A 23,323-nucleotide genomic window follows, 5' to 3' on the forward strand; every position below is an offset into this window, starting at 1 on the left:
TGGGAAGTTGCTGGAACAGAAACAATCGAGTTGAGACGAAAGTTCTGTCGTCTCTTCGTTCGAGAACTTCGGATCCTTTTGATCATTAATACCAATTAATACGTAACCCGTAGCCGACGTGCACGCGCAGGCTGCAAGCTCTTCTCCCAACTTCCAAGGATTTAGCCTCTGCTTGATATGTTTCCGAGCGGGGCTTAAAGCACGCCCCGAAACTCGATTTCAACCGTGCCCGATTCATTATTAATTTCAGCCGAAGCTGTCGGAAAGAAACGGGAACCACGTTGCGTAACTGCGAGACATTAGACGCGACGGAAACGCGATTTGCCCGTTCGGACCGGTTCAATATTGACTTAAGCTTCCGATAAAGGGTTCTAGCTGTGAAGGGGTTGTTTAGGATCATTCGAACGAATACGAGCGTTAGAGTATAGAGCAAGACTCAATTTGTAATAGAACGATAGAAGAAATAAGCTCGATGAGGATTCACTGAAATTAGTATTTATAACTCAAGCGACAGTTTATATTATATTAAATACATAATTCGAATGAAATAAGGACTCTATGAATTCCGCTTAGAAATTTACAAGAGACCTTCAACAGTCTAACCACTAACACTTTGCACTCGAAAGTTCTTTCCTGGAAATATACATTTTTCAGCCAGATATAAATATTCTTTGAAACAAATGAGAGGACATATATAAATTAAGAAACAAAGCTACTTGATTTCAATATTTCACATATCGAATTAATATCGAATTAAGACAAGTTGCGTCGAATCATTTCGTTGGAAATATTCAGTTTTTGGAAGAACTCTTGTGGACATTAACCTTTTGCTCTTGAGAGGTGACTTTTAGTCACTAATAGATTTGATACAGCAGTTGACAGTTTTGCTGTATCGAATCCACCAGTGACTAAAAGTCACCTTTCGAGAGCAAAGGGTTAATATCCACAAGAGTTCTCCCAAAAACAATATTTCCAACGAAATGATTCGACGCAACTGTCTCCGAGCATCTTCCAAATTTCCTCAATCATTCCTGCCTCAACATCATGCCGAAAATAGTAAACCAACGGGAACGGTTCACATTTCGCCGGAAAGGTAGCTCGAATCCCGCGGAGACTTAACAGGGATAGTTTCAGCACGCCGAGCGTTAATGTACGAAGCGGTGTCTTTCGTCGCCGCCCGCACGTTCCAGCAATATTTCCTCCGCCGTCCGTTCAGACAAACCTGTCACGTCAGCCGCGTTACGTCTTCGAATATAATCCGGAGCGAGCGGAAACTATGCGCGCTCGTCTGCGCCGCGGCGGGCCTTAAGCGGGCTGCGATTGTCGTGGATGTACGGGGCACTGTGCATACGCTCCGGCCGATTCCCCCGTTACGAGCACCCACGCCGCGGTGCCCCGTTAACACGCGAACAATCAGGTGTACACGAAATTTACACGCGTGCGCTTAATGCGGCCCGCCTCCCTCGCCGGCGCGAAAAGCTGTTTGCCGAGCACCATTGTCGGAGACACGGGACGAGCACGCGCGTGTTAAATATTACGTGTGCACATGCACGCTATGGCACAGGTGTAACGTACGCCGATCAGGGCCGAGCGCATAGACGACGTCCTCGGGCAGCTGCTGCTGCTGCCGCCGCGCGCGACGCGACGAGCCGAGGCGGCGCGGATTGAAAACCGTTATATCGGTTTCGGTTCCTGGAACAGTTATGGGGAACCGGAATAAGTCGTAACTGTCGTGGGATTGAGGTGTAATTGACTTCTCACGGGCGAATGCATAAAAATAGTGTGTACACTGTGGATCCTCCTTTTTATTCGATGGTCGTTCATGTCGGGACAACACCCGTGTCTGCGCAGGCGACTTTTGTTGATGCTTTATGCTGGAAATTATGGTCTGCTGCTATCTCGGCCGCAGTATCGTGGATCAGATGTGTAACGGTATTAGGCGGTACTGCAAACAAAACCTCGTGTTTCTTGGACGACGACGTCGGAAGATGCCGTAACTTAGAATTTTAAGAAAGATAGTTTAACCCTTGGAGTGCCAACGTCGCTGCGAGCGACGCTGAAAATTTGCCAAGAATGGCCAGTGGCGCTGTCAGTAACCGTATATTTTTGACAGCGATAAATATGACAGGAAATATGAAAAATTCTATGGATGACCACAGTTATCAAAAATAGAGCGTCGCTGAGAGCGACGCTGGCACTTTTTGATATATAGCTCTCTGTATCAAATTATACACCTATTCCAGTCTGATTAACTATAAAGAATATTAGTCATTCTTGTAAAAATTTGTTTGAACGCACAAGTTCCTGCAATTGGTTATTCTCGAATGAGAGTTCCCTCGTCCCTTCTCCGAAAGAGTTCCCTCCGCCCACCGGCCGAGGGATGAAAAACTTTGTGATATCAACTGGTTGCAACCGGCGGAAAACTTGCAGCAATGTCTTCCGTAAAAACGGCGAACAGCACGGGGAACTCCCGCAATATACGCACGCCACCCTCGCGATCGCTTCTTGCCCGCTTCGTCAGCTGCGCGAGCAAGAAAAGGGTTGAAAAAGTTCGACGATTATTACCGTTAATATTTATCGCGATATTTATGGAAGGAACAGAGGATAGGATCGACGTATAATCGTTTGTGCATTCCTTTATATGCTCGCTCCCTGCAGCTTCAACCCTTCCCCTCGGCCCCGTCCATTAAATTGCGCTAATTAAAGCACGTTCGGGACGCGCCGGCTTCCTAACGAACTGAATTCAGGTAATCGATCGTAATGACGCATTGTCGTTCTTACGTGTCCGCGATACAAACGCGTCGGACTTAATTGGGGACTGTTGACGGACGAGTTACCCGCCCGCCAAACTTTTTTAATGAACGATAATCTGGCTGCATTAATTGCTAACAAGATTTCAACATGTTTCGTTTTACCAGCGGCATTAGTTTCGTTAGCCTGCGTCAAAGGGAATTTGGAAATCTCGGCGTTTAACGTAATGGTTCGAGTAAATTACTTGTATTCTAATCATCTACTAGTTTTCAATCCTTCTTTATATCCTCAAATATGTATCATCAATTTATAATAAGAATCGTATATTACAAGTGTTAACCCTTTGAACTCTGCTCCAATATTGAACCAGTTATAATATTAAATATTTTAACGTATCAAAGAAGCTACCCTAAAATTATTAGATTTTCCACGCATCCAAATTTTGTACTGAGAAGGAAAATAAAAGATCGAAATGTTATAGCATTTTTCATTTTCACTAGAGATACCATAAAAAATAGTTGCAGTTGATAAATTACAAAACCATCTGGAGTACTAAGGGTTAATATTAACACTAAATCTGAAAATATTCATTCGACCTGTTCCAAATCAAGACTAGGACGTACGGAAATTTGTAGAATGTTGTTAATTCGTATAATCGACGGTCCACGGTAGGAAGAAAGGTAAAGGCGAGGCTAATGTGTTCGGAACGGTCCCGAATATTCGACCTTAACGTGAAACCGTGCGGAAGAACTAGGATAGGGAGCGGCGCGTTGAAAAATCGTACATTCCGCGTTGAAATTCACGGAATTCCTGTCGCAGATGGCGCGATCCGGCTCGAAAGTGTTTTAATTTCGAAGCGTTTCCTTGCCGAGGCCCATCGAGCACGCCATTATGATAGTCCAATTACGAGATATTGCCTCTTCGAGTTGAAGTGTTTGAGCAGCGCTGCCCGCGGTGGTTCAATAGCCACTCGAGGAAAGCTGAAGACCCTTTCCCCGTTCGAGCTCTGTCCAATCGTGAGTTATGAAACGCTAAATTTCCTAATTAATTCCTCGACGCGACGGTCGCGGCCGCCATTCGCCACCGAGGAGCCAATGCACACTCGCCAATTTCATGGGACCGGAAATGAAAGGCCAAGTTGTTTTCAGCGAGCCAATTGATACTCGAAATACCAAATCAGCCCGCAAAAATATTTCTCAAAGGTTTCCTTCTGGAAACGACGCTATTCCAATCAAAGTTCGTCTCTTTCAATCGATATCTGTCGCACAGTATTAATCTATTTGAAAATTTTAAGTATATCTCAGTTTCGAACAGCTTTGTTCTATCCTACTAAATATTTAAATTCAATCTTACTTTTGAAACTTTAAATTTACTTCCGAAAGTTCGTCTCTTTCAATCGATATTTGTCACACAGTGTTAATCTATTCGAACATTTCAATTGTATCTTAATTTCAAACAGCTTCGTTGCATCCTACTTCTGGAAACTTAACTTCAAGCTTACTTTCGAAACTTCGGATATACTTCTGAAAATTTCAATTTTGCTTTCGAAAATTCTAGCTGTTCGATTTTCTGTTGTTCGTCTCTTTTTTGTAATGTCACCGTGCAGTTCCTCAGATTCTCCTCGTGGACACCGGTGAAATTGAAAGTTCTGAAGGCCTACGTTCCGCCGGGAGCCTTAAGACTGGTGATCAGGACATTCCGAGGCAACGGAGAGTCGGAGAAGCAACAGAATTCAATTACAAAACCTTGAAACGCGAGTCGACGTATGCTCGGAACTTGAAGAACGCCGCGTATTTCGATGGGGAGGACATCGGGAAGGATAACGTTTCAAAAGCTCCTCGGACGAGCCGTCGATCGGAGCAGCTCTCCTTCAATTCCGAGCGTCACTTTCAGTTTCGACGCGGGAACGAGGTGATTCCCGGATTATTAAGCATGTAATTGCGATGTACACGGCGCAAGATTCTGCCATTACTCCTTGGCAACAGCTCGAGGTCGTAATCGAGTTCTCCGGTCGGAAAAAGTGCGAGAAAGGACCGTTCGAGCTCGAGGGAAAAATTAATTTCCCGAAGCTAGGCCACTTCCTCTCCGCTAACTAACCGACGAACAATTCCTACGGTTTTCGAAGCGTTGAAACGTTTAAAATGTTTCGCGGAAAACCACTCAACGATCGTTCTCTTCTAATGAAAACCAATATTCCATTTTCAACGAATTACTTCCTCCCCGAAGCTAATTAAGTAACCCGGAATGTCTTCTATTTTATTCATTCGTACCTCAAACATACGAAAACTAATTCTACACAGTTGAATCTGAATAAATGAATGATCTACAATCAATTTAATGTAGTTCATTCAGATCGTTTTCAATAAACTAAAATCCCTGTATAATTATAGTAGAGAACATTGTCGAAGAATAATAAATCAGAGAAGGAATAGATAAAGGGAAAATTTTAGAACATGTCCTAGGCCTTTCGTAGGCTAGATTAGGCTTAAAAAGGAAGAGTCGATGTTCTTCACGAGCAAACGCCATTTTCCTTCGGTCGTTCCGTTGCTTCCGGTCGCCGCTGTTTTTTTTAATATAATTAGAGGGAAAGCTATCAGCGTGAACCCGCGTTTTTTACGGCGGAACTCACGGTCCCCGGGTAAAAGCAGTGCGCCATTGTTCGCCCGCGGAACCGGAACTTTCATAATCAACGATGCACGCGCGGGGAATTGCCGGGAATTGGCGATAAATACGGGAACGGAAGAAACGGCCCAGATAAAATTACTCGGGCACGCAGCGCGCGTGTAAGAAGCGGCGGCATGCGCGAAATTCAATCGCGATCGCGGATTGCAACACCTGCTTTTATCGCGGCGACAGAGACAAGTTGCGCCGACGCCCGGGAAACAGCGATTCCACGCGTAGAACGCGGACGATTCGCGTACGGTCAAATTGCCGGGTCAAAAAACACGGCGACGGTGTGATCCTTAAAGGAAAAAAGGAATAGTTCCATGATTCGACGATTCAACGGCGAGACAACGATATTTATTTTGGAATCAGAAGAATTGGGAACACGCGACGGAAGATCTTGATATTCTCTAGATCCAAGTAACTTCAAATCTAACCTTAAACTGTAATTTAGGTAAATCGTATTTGTTAGAATCGAAACAGAAACTGGAATTTCGGGTATCACCTTTTTTCTATAGTACTTTCATCCCCTATTTTCTATATGTACAACTTTTCCAAAGATTCTAACACTGCATTTAAAATGTCATCAACAACGAATCATTCAAAAGTATTAATCTAGACACCAGAAACAAAAATATATAATTAAATAATGAAAAAGAGACCACCCATTCCATCCATTGCATCTCCAAAATAACTATAACCTTTCATCTAACATTGTCTAAACCCCTTAATACTCAAAGATCATTCAATTCCACAATTAAACAACAAAACACCACCCACCAACCGACGAATGAAAACCCAAAGACCATCCATTCCATCCATAGCATCTCCAAAATAGCTATAACCTATCATCTAACATTGTCTACACCCCTTAACACTCAAAGATCATTCAATTCCACAATTAAATAACAAAACACCACCCACCAACCGAGGAATGAAAATCCAAAGACCATCCATTCCATCCATAGCATCTCCAAAATAGCCATACCCTATCATCCAACATTACCTACATCCCCTATTTCTACCATCTACACCCCTCAACGCCCAAAACTCATTCAATTGCACAATTAAATAACAAAAGACCAACCACCAACCGAGGAACGAAAACCCAAAGACCATGGATTCCATCCATAGCATCTCCGAGGCGGCGAGATCAGTCGCAACCGCCACGGCTAGGGGGGTCGGGTGGCGTTGACGTGGCGTTATGCGCGGCGTGATTAATTAATCGCGAATGTCGTATCGAAATTTCCGAAATTACCGGATGGAGTTTGCGTTCCGGCGGCGAGCACCTGGCGCTAGGAGGCCGCCGCCGGGGCGTCGATCAACACGCCGAAGGGAAGTTGAAGGGTTTCGGCGAGCCGAAGGAGACGGCGGCGACGGTGCTAGTCGTCGGCGCGCGCCGCGCAGCTACACGGGAATCCCGCCCGAGCCCGCTTAAATATTAACAGTGTACTCAACGGATACATTAGTAACGCGGGAACAACTTGTATACACACGTACCAAGAGTCTACGGGAGAGGCTCGCGGGCAACGCGAGTAGGGAACCGAGAAACCGTCGGATCTCTATTCGGTTTTACTTAACGTCTAGACGGCAGTCGGCGGGCGGTCCGCTGAACGCCTTGTGAAGGCACCGGCTAACAAGAAACCAGTCAAAGGACCTCTTGGCAACAGCTTAGAAGCCACTTTGTGCGCGCTATCGGGAACGTATACGGCAGAAATCGACGAGAAGGCGACCCGGCGAATCGCGACCCTCTTTTGCCGAATCGTTTCGTTCGTCTTCTCGCGGAGTTTCCCGGTCGAAATTAAAAATTCGCCTCCTTTCCGTCGATGAACGGATTCCGTCGTCCCGTCGCTGACGACGTGTGAGAGGGATTAAAAGCTCCGCTACGAAGAGATTCCGTTTCATCGCCGATGTCGATAGATCGAATCCCGCACGTACTGGACAAAGAAATTTGAAACTGCGATCCGTGCTCCTTCGCTCCGGGAACGTTGATATTGAAAATACCAGGGGGATTGTTCCTCCGCAGCGTGAAAGGGGATCGCGAGATCGACGGTCCTCGGACAAATGGAACAGCGTTAAGGATTCGGTACTCTTTCCGGATCTCCTTCGGATCTTTGTTTCTTTGGGATATCGTTGGAATTCTGTAAATTGCTAGCTGAAAGGGGACTTGAGGAGATTACTGTTTGACGGGGCGTTTTTGTGAAACGCGCGGAAGGAGACTCGAAGTCGACGGTGGTGCGCGGTCGTATCGTAATCATTAGAAGTGCAAGTCGAACATTCGGATTCCAATTAATTAACGCTGAATCTACGTTAACTAAAGCGACTCGTTCATACATCTCGAGATTCGAAGATCCTAAATTCGTTCCACAATCCTCCGATCCTCGGAATTTCAGTATCTCAATAATCCTAAAATCCTCGGCGTCCAATAATTCCAAAACGAAAAACCCAAGTCAGACCATCCCGGTCCACTCGTCAGTTCCAAAGCTAACAACCGAACGCATTACATTCCGCGATCAAACCCCATCCATCGTCCGCGTAATTATTTCGCCCGCGTTCCGACGAGCCGCCCTCGTATTTTGCAAAACACGATCTCGCCCGGTCGGGGAAAAGCGCATCGCGTCGAACACGAAAAACAAAGAGCCCGGCCCCATAACGCAGCCCGTGCTACTCCCCGAAACACGTGAAAATTGTATTCGGGAACAGATGCGCTTTAAGGGATTTAAACTGGAAACAAAACAAAAAAAAAAACGTCCGCCCGCCCGCCCGCCCGCACGCACGCCTTCGATAAACATCGACGCGCGACTAGAAAAAAATTGAATTTGCGCGTTGCGAGCGACGGTGTCGGTAGGGCAGCGACGACCGAAATCCGGGCGGGACTGACAATTTTCGGGCGGGCGGCCGGTGCAACGGCCCCGCGGAAAACGCCGACAAATTGCACGCAATCCCTGAATTATACAGGGATTTTGCGTGCCGCGTACACACAAGTTCCCGGCCACGGCTACATAATTCAGTTATCATAAGCTATGCCGCTTAAGTTATTACCACGCCAGATGTCTAAAATTGTGGTACACGCGTGTGTATCCCGCGGCCTGGCAGCGCGGCGAGGCTCGGCGCAGTAAAACAACCGGCGGCGCGAGCGGACGAAGTCGTTGCGCCGCTTCCCCCGCGACGCTAATTCGCAATTACGAATTTCTCCTTAATCGACGGTGGCCCGCGACGACGGGAACGTCGCGGGATATGAAACGCTTATGGACAGCTGGACAACATTCCGGCGTCGTAACTCCACTTTTTTCCGGGGCTCCATTTCGTCTTCCGTTGGCCGACTCGTCTCTGGTAATTAGTCCCCCGGCAGATGTGGGCGTCGTTTCGGGGGATGAATTGACGCACGCGGCTAACGAGAGGAGGCTATGTTACCGTGCTGTTTGAGATTGTTCGGGGATGAGAGGGTTCGCTTCGATAAGTTGGAGTAAGGGTGGTTACGATCAGATTACGAGTGATGGGTTTTGCGCAATGATCTTGCGACGGTCTTGGGGAATTAACCCTTTGCGCTTCTGTGTCGAGCGTGACTCAGTTTTATTCGCAACGGTGATTCTTTGTTCAGAGATTTTTAAAATAAATTTTATTATGTTACTTTCAATATTATAAGTAAATAAGATTATTAGTAATATTCAATATTATTCGTGCAAAGGGTTAAATAATTTGTTAAGTCTCAACAAATCGATACCAATGAAAACTATTTAAATATTCCGAAAGCATCATTTTTATCTTCCCAAACATCTTCGAAGAAACAATTCAGTAACCATCATCTCCACTCCAGGCAACTCCAATTAATAGAAAAACGCCCCAGAAATCCACGATTATCAGGAGTGCCACGAAGCCAGCCAGCACAAGGGAAGAAGCGCACGAGTATCATCTAAAACGAAGCCAAAAGGTCTGGTTCGTCGCGCGGCGATCGAGTCAATTACGTTAACACACCTTCCCGTCCCGTTTCCGGTGGACTGCACCTGTTCCAGGCCGAGCTACTTTGTCTGTCGGCGTGACCCCATCCCGGCGAATATTCGGATCCAAAAGGCGACGCGACGCGACGCGACGCGGCGCGACGGTGGCTGGCGTGTTCCTTGCTCGCCGAGGTTCCTCGCCAAATGAGATTAAACCAGCGGCCGGACCCGTATGTAACGCGGCCGGACGCGCGGTCGTTGCCAATAGCGGCAGCGTTCGCAGCGGCCGGCCGGCCGGGCCAGGGCCAGGGCGGCCGGATAAAAGTGGAAAGATTAAAACGGGGGTGGTCGGGCGAGCTTAACGAGACGGGGCCGGACGGTTGTTTCGCGGCGCAGTCACGCAGGTAGCAGGTTCCCGTTATTAATGAAATCAATACCGACATACGCGGGTAACGATCGGCCCTGCGACCTAGGCCGGCTGAAATAATTCATTCGCCCCTTGCCGTTTTTACGCGGCTCTCGGGAGACTGCCGGCGAACCGGCTCAGCTTTAGAGGATCGAATATTATTTGAAAAATGGCCGGTCATTGTTATGTAATATTCAGAGTTGCGGCTGCTTGTAATATTTACATGTGTCGCGATACGATGAATAAGACAATTTGTGGGTGACTTCGGGGTGGAATTTATGCTGTGATACTTAACCTCTCGACGATGATGCAAAGTGCACAACACCTACAGATTCTGGCAAATTTTTCGACGGTTTAAGTAATAGAGAATAAGGACGCTACGTGATTTCTTGCACTTTGAGTAGTGAAATCATTCGTTTGCAGCCCAGTGGTGCAATGGAGATTTGGAAAAATGTGTACTTATAGTTTTTATAAGAATTATATGTTGAATGTATTAAATACTCGGTAGTTCTAGTGTTAAGACTTTGATGCATAATTTTTTTATGGGAAGAGTTTGTAGAAATTTGATAAGTTAACTGCAGGGGGTTAACGCGTTGAATGCCTTGGTAGTCGTCAATGACCGGCATTCGATTTGCCAGTGATATCTAATTAAATCGAGTTACTGGCGTTCGTTGAAAGAATCTGAAAAATCGTGCTGTGTGACGAGAAAAGGTGTCCATCGACGGTAACCGCGACGGTGAGTCGAACCCCACCGCAGTTTCCATCCAGGGCGAATTATTCCGAAACACCGCGCCACGAGTTTCGGTCGCGGAAACTGTGAATTGCGTCATACACCGTCGTTCCGGGCGAACTTGCGGAGGAATTAGTTCGGCTTGCGGCGCCGTAATGGCGCGTACGTGTCCGGAGATTCGTGCCTGACGTTTGTTCCTCCGTGGCTCGGGCTCTGAGCGCGGGTTACCAGGAACAATTGCTGAATTTTGCTCGGCTGACACCGTAATTCACCGGCCGACACGGAAGTTAATCGATCCGATCAGGTATCAATGGAGGAAACTTAGGAAACGAATGTTCGCGCGATTTTGTATTCATTCGTCAGCTCGCTCGGAGACATTGCGATTAGTAAAATTCTGGGGATTTGGTCCCTTCGGAATTTGGAAATTTCGCAATCTGAAAACTTGGGAATTTTGGAATCTAGAAATTTAGAAATCAAGAAATCTAGGAATCTAAAAATCCAGAAATCCTGAAGCCCAGAAATCCTGAAACTTAAGAAAATCCAGAAGTTCAGAAACCTAGAAATCCGAAAATCCCAAAATTGAGTTGCCCAGAAATCCAGAAATTTATAAACCATAAAACCCATAAACTCAGTCTTCCCTTCGAAATCCGAAAATCCGAATTCCCTTAAGAATTCCCTCCCAAGAACCTATCGCATCAAAAAGATCCATTAACAGAAGCAAACAAATTCTCCAATTCGCTTAACTTCACATCAACGCCTCGCAAACTCTCCAACATTAGAAACAACCAGTCACGAGCCTCGATCGTTTCAGTGCGAAACGTGAGGGCATAAATCGATCGACAGATCGTAAACCGGGCACGAGATTCTCGCGGGACACGGCGTGAAGTCGAAGCCAGCCAGCTAGCCAGCCAACCTACGGCCGTCAGCTGGTAAATCGCGTTCAAATCCGTTCTTAGCTGTTCCATAAATTAATAAATGATCACCGATTTATTAGCGGCGGTCCGGCTGATTTGTGGGGACGCGTGTGTAAGCAACGCCGATTCAGCAAACATCAGAGCGTGCGAATGATTAACTAAGCCTGTCACGGCGGGGGTGTCATGCAAATAGGCATTATGTATTCCTAGTTCATTGGGGGCCGATCATTAATATTTGCGTCCCCTGGCTCGTCCCTTTCCGTCCCCTCCCTCGCTCGAGCATATCCGATCCTCTCCGCCCCAATATGTGGCTTTCAGAGGCGCGTATGTTATTACCGATTGTTAATGTGCCGGGGCATTATTTAAACGTGTGTGTTCTCCCCGCGGCCGGGCGAAATCGATACAGACAAGCCGCGCGTTGTCCACGTCGATAGCTTCAGATTACCGTGAATCGATTTATACGTTTGTTGGCCCCGGCAGCCGAGATTTCCGCGTCGTGTTCTCGAGTTCGTTCGCTCACGGGGCGGTCGGGGGTGGAATTTTCGCAGCTGACGTTCGAACGCGGCCGAATCGGATTGACGCGCAGCTGGCAAGAGTCGAGGGGGCAATTATATATCCATCGGAGATCCCGAGCGCTTCATTGGAAATTATTTCAGATATATTTAACACGAGAGAGATCTCCGCGATTCCGATTTCTCCATTGTTTGTTTAACCGTGGCTGGAAACGATTGGAAATTTGTTACTCGACTAGTTAACTGTCTTTCACGAGTATACTCGTCATAGAGAAATGATTAAGGTCTTGTGTTTCGATGAATATACTCGTTAAAGCAGCTGCAACTTACGTCAGACACATTTTAGGTACATGCTCTTCAAAGAGATCGCAACGGATAATTCGTTGAATTTTTAGTGAGAATTTTAGTCGAACATATCGACCTCGTATCGCGTGAACGTTGAAGCTTGTTCTCGCAGGATTAGTTAAGTGTTTTCAAGATAGCTTGTGGTTCCTTGTTACGGTAATTATTTCAATCGACACCCCATGAGACGCACTTTATCGGAACCCCCCTTCGACGAATATAATTTACTCTTTATTAATTGCCGCGTCGTTACCTGTTTATCTTCCCGGTCGCACGGAACGGTGCAGGGACACTGGTCTACGGGCTGGAAAAACTCGGCGGCGTCACTCCGCGTTAAGTGTTAATTTTACGGTGAATTATATTAACCGACGTTCGACGGGAAAAATACACACGCGATTTGATTCGTGTTTGTTGGAACAACACCAAAAATATCGTTACCGGTGGATAATTCGTGTACACCGGTTGCCGCGCCCCTCGTCCCCAGCCGGCCGGCAGTTCCTCATCCTCTTTAATTTGCGATAATTCACCAGGCCGCGGAAAAATCGAAAAGCCCCGCGCGTTATATTAATGCGTTGTTTGCCGAACAACGGGAATATCAATTAATTTTGTACGGCCGGCGCAGAACGTACGCGAAATTATCGTTCTCTGTACATTATCCGTGATTCGCTCTGCCGGAAAGCAATCAGAAATAAATCCTTATATACCCGGCCGGCCGGCCAGTCGGACGTTCAAAGTAATTATTTACAATTATTAACTCCTGTGTATACGAAAGGAGGTGTACATAACGTTACCCGTTTATCCCTTTTACATTTAATTATGATAGTTTACGTTCGAGGGGTCGTAACAAGGATCGGAAGTGTAAAAGCTAGGGGTGCGCCAGATATGTACGTCGAGCGTATTGTGTTCTCGAAAGAAATTGAAGCGAAAGCACGCCCGTTTGTAGATTTTAGTGTAAAATTCATAATGAACGGAGTAGGGTATAATGAAACATCATTCGCTCATTTGTACCGAACATTCTATCCTCTATGAATTCCGAAATTTCGCCGACCAAAGCCAAATCCGAGAAACATACCCGACATTTCGAGTTCTCGCGTGCCTCGAGTAACCGCATCGATGAGAAAGGGGAACGAAGAAACGGGGAGACGAAGAAAAGGAACGCAAAGATCGGGGAAAAAACAGGTGAAGCGAGGATCTCGATGCGCGTAGCCAACGAAATTATTTTCTTTACGGTCGTTCCCAGTTTCTCGCCGGAATTCCCGGTAATCGTAAATGGTACCGATCGGCGTACGTGCGTTCCGTTGCGAGGAGAAACCAGAAAATTGAATATCGTTGACGCGGCACCGCCGAATCGCGGAATCAAGGCGGGGCGGAGCGCGCGAGAGCAGCGTATCCCGCGTGGACGTCCGCTGAATACAGAGACGAAACGGAAACCGGTACACACGGACCCGAGCCGGGATCCGCGGGAGAAGAAGGAATCGGAGGGAACCTTTTCTTATCGCGAATTACACGTTTAACGCTCGCAACGCGGCCCCATAAACCGGAACGTCTGTTCGATAAATAAAAAAGGTGACGATAACGATCGCAAAGCACGGGGTTGTTGCGCGGGGATAACCACGATCCGCACGCGATCGGCCGAACTCGCTCTCGCGCCAGCCCGTTACACTGAAAAAGGAACGACGGAGAACGAGCGACGAACGGAACGCAAAGGGGCATCCGAATCTGAGTGCGCAGGACGCTTTCGATACGGTGCGAACAGGAAAAAGGTAATTTTATGCGAAAGAATACGTCGAAGGGGAAGAGTGAATTTGTTCGTTTCAGGCTTCGTTATTGGGACAATCGATGTAATTATGGATTGAACTAAGTTGAATAATTAAGAGTTTATGCGAATTATAACGGAAATGTAAATTGAAAGTAACGACATTTGGTAGATTTCGTTTATGGAAACAGTGATGTGATTATTATTTTCAATTGTGATACTTAATTTTAATTAGAATTAAATTTCAATCTTAATTTTCTCGAACACGGAGTCCCAAATGGATAAATTTTTACTTTCCTTACTCGAATACGCCTTTCGAGTAACGACGAATGCTCTAAGCTACGCGCTCGGCGCCGACAAAATGGCCTCCGGGAAGACAAGAGGACGCGCAAATTACGCGTTTTTTAATTACCACGGAAGGGAGCAAAGGTGCGAGAGTGTTTACAAGCGAAACGTACACGCGAGTTCGTTTCGCCGGGGTAAAAGTTCCGGAACGTTCTGCTTAACAATTATTTCGATCGTGCCGACGGACCGTCCTTTCCCCGGTGGCCGCGATAATTGCTTTATTTATCCGGGAGGAAGTCGCGCACGTGCGCCCTCATCCGTAAGTATAGAATTTTAATTGGCCTTGGGCCGTCCAATTAATTCTATTCCGATGTTCGCGAAGCTGACGATTCACGGAACTCCCCATATGCACGAAAATCAAGCGACAATCAATGTCCTGATCGATCTTCGCTCGTGTTCCTGTTCTTCTGACATCAAATCAAAGAAGAAAATCAAAGAAGATCAACCTTTAATTTTAATTAATCTTCGTGTTGATATCTAAAGTGTATTCGTTGGACATTTCATTAATAACTAATAATTAAGAATACAGAACTTCTTATCGAAATTTAAGAAATTCTCCAATTTTCTTCATGAATTCTGTACAGCTCAAACCGAAGCAATTTCTTCAAATTTTCACAGAAACCTAAGAAACTAGACAGAAGAAACTATAAAAATGTCTGCTAGGCTATAATTAACATCAGTCTCTCCAAGCTGCGATCAAATCAAATAAACCACTCCGTTAATAAACGATTCAACATTCCCGCTCGTACGTATTATCGAACGCAGTATTCAGCCCAGCGAGCAAAGCACCTCAAAATTAACATCCTCGACAGCGCTGGCGCAGAGCAAAACATCCCCTAAACAATTCAAACCGGAAAGCACGGCTTTAATTCAGCCCCCTCGTCGCTTTCTAAACCGTCTGGGCCGGGCAGATGAAAAAACCATGCGCAAATTCCAACAAAAGCCCCGGCAATTATTGACTCACCGCTCGAGAGGGAGGGGGGGGGGGTGACGGGCAGCGATCAAAAGAACGACCCGGGAAAAGCGGAAGAAAGCGCGGTTTAAGTAAATCATTCAGCTCCGTCGGCGACCGCAAGAATTCCGGCGATTCACGATTTCCTCGGGAGAGAGGCTGAAGAAATAAAAGCGGTCGGTCCGCGGCTCCGCTAGTTGTTCCTAAGGAAAGCGTCCTCGGGACATTGCGGAGGAGGGGAAAAAAATGGGGGTCGTTGGCCACGGAGAAGCTGGAGAAAGTGGAGGAAGCACAGGAATACGACGACGTGACTTTTCCCAGCCGCGCGTCTCGGCGCGACGATTTACGTAGGACAATTTTCGCGTCCGCTTAATGGCAGGTGAAGGAAGGCTCGTCTAGCCGGATGGCTGGCTGGAGGGCAGGCAAGAATATCCCGAAGGAAAGTTGCGTAAAACGAGCGAGCCCCGGTAATGGCCGACATCGCCGCGGAAAGCTGCAGGCGCGGCGCGTGGCTTTTGATGTGGTCGCCTCAATGGGACTCCACATGCGTCGCTCGGAGTCTCGTTTACCGTGCCGTGCATCTCGCCGGCAAACCGGGGGCTTACCTGGCCCGTGCCACTTTGACGCTCGCGGGGGAGCAAGGTTTGTTAGGACCGGCCCGTTTGATGTGGTCAACTATATTTGCTGTGAAATTGAACGAGCCACCGGTGTCTTCGAGTTCTTTCGAACGAGTCGCGGAATGCGGATCATCTGGGAATTTTGATTCAGGCGATGGTTTGGATATAGGGGATAGTTTCACGGGGAGATTTTGGAGATAGAGACGCGGAGGTTAACGCGTTAGGGGGTGGGTCTCGAATGAGCTGTGTATCAAGGGGTACTGTGGTTCTTAAGGAGATACATTAGATACTAAAGCGATTCTGTGGTTTTTAAGACGATATGTGGATCCTGAAGCAATACTGGAGCTCTGGAAATATTGCAATTGTTAAGGCGATACTATAATTGGCTAGGTGATACTGTAGTTCGCAAGGCGGCACTATAGCTCTCAAAGCAGCACTGTTGTTCTCAAAGTGATACCGTAGCCTCCGCGGCGATATTGCCGTACCCAAAGCAATACTGTAGTTCTCAAAGCGATCTGTAGTTCCCAAGACATTGCTGTGGTTCCCAAGGCAACCGCAAGAACTGCTCTCTTGAGAAAAATTCCTTCTTGGCAACTGCAGTTTCCATCCCCCCCGAATGCGTTTAATCTTGCCGTGTTCTTTAGAGCTTCCTCGGGGCACTAAACAAATTTCCATTTTTTCTACTGTGACGTTCATTCAAACTTCTCTTCGAAATAGAATAGGACGACCAGGTGTCTACGTGAAATTCCTTTTAAACCGAAGCGACATTATCTATCGAACGGTTCGATGTACAAGCGTAAGTCCAGCGACTTATTTCAAAAATTCAATCGAAATTTAACCGTGCTCAGTGGTGTGCGAACGAAACGAGCGGCCGGTTTAAAAACTTACGCGAAAAGTTTCTCACTCCCGGCGCCGGAATTACAAGGGAGAGATAGGTGATACGGTTTCTGGAAAGCGGGTCGGTCCGCCGGGACGACTTTTGGAACGCGAGCCGGCTCGTAATTCGAAAGAAACAATAATCGTTACCGTGCATCCGGCGGGGGCTAATGGTGGGCGTTTTTATGCCGGGCAATCGACCGCCGGCGCCGCGAGATGAAATATATACGCGGGAGGGCCAGGCCGCGATCCAGAAAAGGCGTCGCGATCGCGATAAACGCGGGAAGGAGATTCCGGTCGCCCGGCCGTTTCCACCGTTACACACGTTTCGTCCGCCAGGTGTGCCGTACATTATCCGGGAAAGCTTTGTCGTTGACACGGATTTAAAACCGTTCGCCAACTGAAGGTAATCTTCTCGAATAAAAACCGAAAGGCCGAGGAGAAAATGGAGAAACGCGAGAACGGTGAGTCCAATAAACGGGATTTAGGTGGCCGTCTGGAAAAAGGGACTCCCCCGGCGGTCGCGATGTCACCGAATAGAAAATTCCAGCGTTTCCTACGAATTTATTAACCCGTTCACCGAATCAGCACTTATCGGGAGCTCGTGCAACTGGGGCAATCTTCCGAATCGCATAGAAATTGAGAAATCAAGATTCTTCGGAGCTATTCGTCCCTTAACCCTCTCGCGTCATCTCGGGGATATAAGAAAATTTGTTTCACTCGATTCGTCATCGAGGAGAATTTCTGAATCTGGACAAACCACTTCCGAGAGATTCATGCCAAATTTAACACGTTCGGTGCCGTGTGTACCACATATGGTATACGTCAATTTTTGTAAGAAAATATTTTTAAGGAACATGCTCGTGGATAGTGGTATACGTTGCAAAGCAATGAAATTATAAAGAAACAATATTAACTTTCTTACTATATTCTTCAAGAAATAAATCAAAGTAAATTTATCTGAATAAATGTTATTTTCTGATATTTTTTTGTAATAACACAATACTTGTGATCTCATTAGATAAGTACTCTTATTAATCTTTTTGCATACGCCCAATCACTTCTTTATTTTTGGTAAATATCTACAAAAGTTGTTTAGCATCCAAACGGTTAAAATATATAAAAATTACCAGAAATATAACTTAACATTTTATGTAGAAAACTGATACAGTTCATAAGCAAAATGTAACCGAAAGTCCCATGGCACGGAACGTGTCAACATAAAGATATAATAAATTGAAGTTTCATACTAACGCGTCATATCCACGTTCCCAGGTGTAGTATTCTCCGTCGTTGATTCTTCGAGTGAATAACGTCAACCCTATCTACTGGGTGTCCCGCGCAACTTTCATAACAGAATACAATTATCGACGAAACAAAGTTCCGACGGTAAATCGCGAAGATAACGCGAACTCCGTTAATTCCCGGCAATCGAGGCACGGATGCAATATTAAAGGAATCACGATTGTTAGCGTTATCGCGGATAATGCACGGCGGAGGTCGGAAACGAAAGAGGCCATTGTGTCGGCTCCTTTTACCGAATCTCGACTCGATTGCACGCGCTGCCGGGGAGAACGGGCGCGTAACAAAATACCATTTGCCTGGGAAACCACGGAGATATCGAATTCCCGCAGAAATAATATGTGCCGGGGCAAGCCGCGCGCCGTGTTATTATTGAATTATAAACCCGCTTTTCCTATACGCCACGCACAATATCGCGCGCACACCGTAACGGAATAATACCGCTCGCAAGAATAACAGTTAATATTAGCTCGCGTTTCTATGCAGCGATCCGGCCGTTTGTTCCCGGCCGACCCGAAATCGCGGGAACTCTTCCTCCTCGCCGAAATCTTGTAATTTATAAAACATGATTCCTCCGACCCTTTCCCCCGGTCGTGCGCGTTCCAGCGGCGGGGCCGCAAGGAAGCCGGTTCCTCTCTGTTTTCAATGGTTTTCGAATATATCGGCGGAATCGATATTCCTAACGAACTTTTCGTTCGCGTGCAATTGACGGTCGAGCTTAGCTCCCGAGATATTCGCGAAAAAACATTTCATATATGAAATATTAAAGTTTCAATGCCGAGAACTCATTGGTTTTGAAGAACTACGAATTGCAGAGATTTTCTACGGTTCTCGTTTTTGACGAGTGCGAGGATCAGTGTGGAAGTTAAGATCTTTAGTCCTTTCCTTGAAGCTAAGTAATGAGAAGATATGTATATGTTAATGAGAAAGCTAGTTTGCTTCAATGTTTCACATACTGATGCATTGTACGAAATTTAATGTCTTCTTTTTGCAATGAGTAAAAAGATAAATGCTTTCTGAGGAATTATTAAGGAAACTAATTTAGCAATGCGCGTACTCAATTGTAAATCGATTGAAGTCTCGATGCACTCTTGGAGTTCGTATTTAGAAGTTTCAGAAAGTATTTTTGAAATTTAACTGCTCGGTAGTCACAGTGTTAATATTGCGTATGAAGTTTGGTAATTTTTTGGAAATAAAGAAGTTAAACCACCAAGAACTGTATTTCCTTTGCTGGTCTCTGTTTGAATAGTGTGCTTACCAGCACACATCAGTTATCGTTTCCCAATTGTCCATTTTGATAAAACGCGGACCGTACCCCATAAAGCGAAGTGCCATTAAGAGAATATAACGATTAATCATCATACGAAACTCGGAACTCCAGTGACTACCGGTTCATTGTGCGATCTCAATCGAATCTGAAAGTCATCCGAATTATCCGCGCGTTGCCTACTCGCTCGTAAGGGGTAGAAGAGGGAAACGCTGGGGCGTAAAGCGGAAATGGCCCCCGACGAAGACAAAAACACCGTCGGGGAACATTTTCGGGGCCGTTCGACGCGTTCCGCCACGGTTCCGGGCTATTAGCTACTGCACCAAGGGGAGAGGGACATTTATAATAAAAAGCCATAAACCAAGGGTGGCTAACCTAGGGCCACCGTACGCTCGTGATGTATTTTTACCTCTGTAAACTTTGATTTCGAAATGTCTGGAATATCTATTCCATGCACGCTTGATAGAAAATCCGAGAATGTTTTAGAGATACTTGTTACAGTGTTTAATATAATATACAAACGACGGTTTAACCAAATTTTAATTTTATGTTGCAATAGAAATTAACCGGAGCAATGCGGTCATGTAAGCAGCATAGAGTTAATAATCTATACTCAATATATTCTTAATCAATTTTCAATGATAATAATAATTACAATCCTGAATCAATACTTTAATTATTATTTGAAAACCAATGTTTTAAAACAACATGTTTAGACCATTTTTAACACAAAATTATAAGTCACCGAGTAGCATATTAACCCTTTGCACTCGGGAGGTGACTCTCACCACTTGATTCGACACAGTAAAATTGCAGAATCTGATATTTAATGTCGAAGTTTGTATAATGCCTCGATACGTGAAATATTGGAATAAAATAGCATTGTTCCTCAATGTACTGATTTCTATTCGATTTACTCTCAGAATATCGTCTTCGCCCCGTCAAAAAATGTTAAATATTTCTAGTTAGAAACTTCGGAGTACAAAGGATTAACATCTATCCCATAGATAAGGTGTTAATATACGATCCCCGTTAATGCGTGACAAGTTCGGCCACCCTTGCTATAAACCATCGAACCAGCGGCAGAGGGGACGAGGAATGCCGTTGCAATTCTATCGCGAAACGGAAGCCAACCTGTCGGGGGCCCCCGTGGAACGCACAATGCCGCGGCGAAGGGGCGATCCCCCGGGCCCCGCCGGTTAGAGGTGGTGACACAGGTATAATAATCGGAACCGGTTGGTTAGCCACGTCGTCGGTTAAGTGGCCACAGATGGCTGAGCCCGCCACCTAGCAGCGTTTAGAGGCCGAATGATTCACGCTCGGCGAACTTTCGACGGGCCTAATTAAGCGGAACCGCTTGCGTACGCGTGATCCACGGACGATTCTCGCTTCCGGCCCCGCTTTCGGACCCGGGACCCCCGTGACGCGGCGCCTGCTGTTTTCTGTGATTCCGAGGAAACGAGAATTATTGAACTATCCTTTGTTCGGCGGATTTGATTAGATACAAAGGTTATTGTTATGTAATATTATATTGTAAACTGTTGCGTGCTTTAAATGTTACTAGTAAGATAGAGGTGAAAAGGGTGAACTATAAAAAGTCTACTGTTTGAAGTTAGCTTGAGAATTTATCCTTGAGGATTTAATTCTGGAATCACTGATAAGGGCTAGGTATAAAAATCTGTTTTTAAATGGTTGAATAGTTTATGGTCTATATCTAGGAATGGAAACCTTCATGGCTCCGTTTTTGAAGAAAGTTTGAGTTGGTGTTACTGTGATGAGAGGGTAAATAATGTTATAATATGATACAAGTGATTTAGAGATTATGATTTATGGACAACAAAGAGGAACGGAGGAAAATAGTTTCGAGCATGAAGATTTGGAACGACGCCTTGTTAGTAGGCTTCTTTAATAGTCTTATTACAGTAACATGCAAACTTAAGACAGAATTTTATGTCTGGCAGAAGATTCTTTGAAATGTGCAAAACCTTAGATGAAGCTAAATTATATATTAATTACTTGAATAATAGCAAGAACAGAAACTATATGCTAATCTCTTGCTGTGCGAGTAATTAAATCATTTGCCTGCGACTTAGTCTTCCAAATATGAACGTCATTGCCGAAATGTCGACGTTCATCCGCAAAGGGTTAATATTTCCCAACCAAATCGAATTACTATAGTTCTTAATTAAACCATGATTATTTGAAAACATTTCTATACTAAATAATGCTGACTAATGTGGTGACATTCAGCTAGATGAACCGGCAATAATAACAATGCAATTCAATCGAATGATCTAATATCATATTCTTTCCGTTTCAAGTATTTTGTACCATGAAATCGTGCGGCATTCAACGTGTTAATAAATCTTATTAACTACTACTAGTTATGCAGACAACCCGAATTAAAACGAGAATTGCTGCATATATTCTCTTCTTACATAAAACAGACTACTTTATAAAGTTCCTATTCAGTGCACCATGAAAACGAAATAATTTATTTCTAAACTAGCTCATGGTACGTGATCTTTCTTACAACTTGTCTTAACCTACGCTCCATGAATCCTGACGTTTGCTTTCAACGTCACGCAAAGGGGTTCGTATGCGTGGCCGTTTTCGCAAGCGGACCCGTAGAATGGGAAATATGTGTGACAAAGGGACCTGCACTCTCTATTTTCACCAATTAGACTCGCATTTCTTTCGTTCGTCTTCTTTTCAACGCACAGTATTGTGCTCTGCCGAAGGAGCGGCGTGTCTTCTGGAACAGGTGACAATGTCTGCGCGTGACGGCGCATCCGAACGGCAGGAGGAGCGTCCCTAACAGGTAGATACCTGTACGATCGTTATTCTGGGACTCGAAGCTGAGATCACATCGAGACCAGAGATTTTCGCGAGCGATTATGCCAACAACTTTTGCAGACTCGCTTTGTTTATGTCACGTAGACTCGTCTGGGAACCGATCTTCGAGGTGAAATTCTTTAGAAAAATTCTTTGGGACAGTCACGAGGTTTCCTTTGTCACAGACTTATTTCTGTGAATTCCGATGTTATGCAACGGAGAGTTCACTTGTTTGAAAGATTTTAGAGTTTCTTAACACTGAAACTATCAGTGAAATTGACATTTTGAAAATCGTCTATAGAAATTCCGAAAGTGCATGTATTAGAATTTTAATCGATTTACAGTTTGCAATGATTTCTGAGAGAAACATCTGTTATCTTTTTAATAATTGCGAAAAGGAATCAGGTATGGGCCATTTTGACTCGTTCGGTAGTTTTAGTGTTAAATTCTGATCTTACTGACTTGCCCTGTAAAGAGTCGTAAGTTTCACTCCGATTTTCAACGATAGAAAGATCCTCTCCCAAAAATCGATTCCTTCGAATTCTGATATTAAACGAAGAAAGTTCCCTGTCCAAAAGATTCGGAGATCCCGGTACACTCCAAATTTTCCCTCGATAAAGAGCTATCTCGAAAACAATGAGGATGCCTCTAAATTCCGGCGTTAAACGAAGAAAGTTTCCTTTCTTGAAAGATTCGACGATCTCGTCTTCAACTTTGCGAAAGAAAGAGTTCCCTTTATCGAAAGACACGGAGATTCCGTTGAATTCGAATCCTATATCAAGGGAGGCCGGAATGGGACGCGAAGGTGAATGAAATTAATGTGACGCGTGGATCGTTACGCGGAACGGTGGGAGCGTGGGCGCGCGTTTTCGGCGGAGCCGAATATCGGATCGTCGGGATCGGGAAAAACCGGCGGATCGGCGGGAGAGCTTTATTCCGTTTAGTACATATTGAACGGGAGACCGCGTTATGCAAATGATACTACTACGGTCCGTGTGTTATTGCGGGATTTAATTGTATCGCGTAATAATGCGCTTTGTTTAAAACGAGAAGCTATCGGTGTACATATTTCGGTGGAAATCCGGTGGTACACGGTGGCGGGCAACACGCGCGATA

The sequence above is a fragment of the Nomia melanderi genome, chromosome 12, assembly GCF_051020985.1.
Source record: "Nomia melanderi isolate GNS246 chromosome 12, iyNomMela1, whole genome shotgun sequence".
Classification (NCBI taxonomy): domain Eukaryota; kingdom Metazoa; phylum Arthropoda; class Insecta; order Hymenoptera; family Halictidae; genus Nomia; species Nomia melanderi.